Here is a 2,848-nt window from a genome sequence, read left to right on the forward strand (position 1 = left end):
AAAACATATTTATTTTAATTTTCTTTGAGCACATAATAATATTTTATGACAAACATAATTATGACGAAGATATTAAGGTATTATTGTTAATCAAATCTAAGAATATATTGGAAACTAAATCATACGAATTAAACATATATTAATTAAGTATGATTTGCATAAAAGTGAATAAAATTAATCAAATGGTATCTCTATATAAAAAGCATTAGTGAGGAATAGTAGGGAACTGAATGATATAAATTAAATATAAATGGGCATATTAGAGATTATGCAAAAAAAATAAGGGCAATTTTGGAACCTAAATATTTGCTTGCTTCCCTTTTTTAAACATAGAAACCCTAAGTTGTAAAAACATAAGTCACTGATACTTTTTTGGAAAAATTTCTCTCTTCACCTTCTTCTTCCAATCCGACCCTTCAAACCCTTACTCTTCTGATTCCTCCTCAACGCCTCAACGATTCAACAATTGAACAACCCCAAACGTAATACTCAACCAGATCTCGCGTGTTCTATATATTGGGAGCAACTCATATTTTTTGGTATTCCAGTTTCACATAATGATTTGTAAGTTCTCTTTATTCTCCATTATGAATTTCTTATTCATCTATGTCTATTGTTACGTTGTGGTTATATGTTTTAGATTTTCTCACGTTCTCTCTTATTTGGCATTTCTTGCGTTTTGTCTCTCTTACTGTTTCCCTTAACGATTTGACTTCAACGATCTCTTTTTTTTTTGTTTTTTTCTTCTATCGCTTCTGGATCCCGGTCATTTTGAAAATTAGAACATCGATCTGACTTGTGTTTTTAAATATTATACATATCAGTAGCCGGATAGGGCAGGTTGGAGGTGACTTTGGTGCCTGTTTAAATGGGATGGTTCAGCAGTTTTACATGCTATTGCATGTGCCGTATAAGCATGAGGAAGATGATGTGATGGGATCGGTTTTTATCGGAGGGGATATGGGTAGTGAGAGGATTGGGATTGTTGCTATGAGAGATGATTTAAGGTCTTTCAGTGCAAGGTTGAAGAATCATGGGTTTTCCGAGGATGATAATGTTGTTGCTACTAGAACTGTTGATGAAGAGGATGGGGGGTTTAATTTTGGTTCTAATGGTATTGTCGGTACGTGGCAGGTAATGAAAAATCTTCATTTGTGATTGTTATTTGGTTGTTAGATCTGTGAGTTTCTATTTCTAAATCGCTCAATCATTTTTTGCTTTCACTTTTCAGCAAGTTTGACTATTTATTGTATGATTTGTTGGTAAACTTCAAACTTGTATATGTGTTTTATTATTGGTTTGAGGTTTTGTTTTATTATTTTGTAGACTGGTCAATTTGCTTTTAGGAAAACAAATATGTTTTTTTTAGCTGAAGAATGAGTGGAACTTAATCAGTTATTTAGAATTTAGATGTGAACAGTTATTTAGTATTTAGATGCGAACAATTATTTTCATGTTTTTAGGTTAACTCTTTTATGTATAATCAGTTATTTACAATTTGGATGCGAAAATTTATTTTGTGTTTTACGAATTTATAATGCAGTTCCAGATTTTATATTATTATTATTATATAATATGTTGATGTGTTCATTTTATATTGTTCCAGATTTTATAGTGTTGTGTAATAGAGAGTCATTACCAAATATGTAATTTTAAGTAACATGTCTTGTCCCTTAGGACTTAGTAGTTAGTAATATGAAAAACTACTTTTTATAATCAGCCAAGATATTTTTGTGTGATTAATAATCTGACATGATAAAATATGACTTAGACTTACCAGGATGATGAATTTGCACAACAACAATGCAATGTAATTTGTTGATGTGTTGAGTTAGTTGACAGTGTTTATGTTGTGCTCATATGCTTGGCAATATTGACATACATAGAAAGAATCATTAACAAATATAAAGAGAGTCGTTAACAAATATAAAAAGTCATTAACAAATACATATCATATGCTTGGCAATACTGACATACATAGAAAGAATCATTAACAAATATAAAGAGAGTCGTTAACAAATATAAAAAGTCATTAACAAATACATAATTTTAACTAACATCTATTGTCCCTTAGGCCTCAACACTTCCATAGTCAAACATCATCATATATATGTAACTGTGTTTTTTTTATTTTTCATAATACACTAATTTGCTTCCTACATCAAACCCAATAGGGTTATGAAAGTAAAATATGTTTTGCCTTTTCTATGTTCTTATTCATTAAATGCATTGATATAGAGTGTTGATATGTATTATATAAAAACTTTAATAATAGAAAGCAACAAAACCCCAATTTGAGGATTTCAATTTAATGTATGTCAGATAATTGAAGTTCACACGAAATTGAAGATAAATATAAGATGAAAACTACAAAAAGTTTTAAATTATGGTATTAGAAGGTTTAATTTTTTGTTTCAGTACAAAATATTGAATTGATGGATCAAATATTTGACCTTAATTGCATTTTCCTATTTTTTCTACTAAAATTTATGTATGCATTAATTGTTATGCGTTTTATTTGCCTCTCTTTCTAAGTAGATTTTCATTTTAAAATAAATCTATCAGATTTTCCTTGTGATATGATTTGTTATTTATTTTTTGTTCATGTGTTGATTCACTTAGCCATATTTATTTTGTTTAATTTGTTAATGTCGTTCAGAAATGTGTTCATTCACTTGGCCATATTTATTGTGTAATAACTTGAGTAAGCTTAACAATTTAACAAAAAAGTATGACATACCTTGATACTATGGACTGATATCTGGAATGTGTTTTATACTTTCTCCTTTGGTTGATGAATTTATGCACTTCTGTAAATTTCGTTCACAAAATGTGTTAATAAACTTTT

The sequence above is a fragment of the Lupinus angustifolius genome, chromosome LG18, assembly GCF_001865875.1.
Source record: "Lupinus angustifolius cultivar Tanjil chromosome LG18, LupAngTanjil_v1.0, whole genome shotgun sequence".
Lineage (NCBI taxonomy): Eukaryota > Viridiplantae > Streptophyta > Magnoliopsida > Fabales > Fabaceae > Lupinus > Lupinus angustifolius.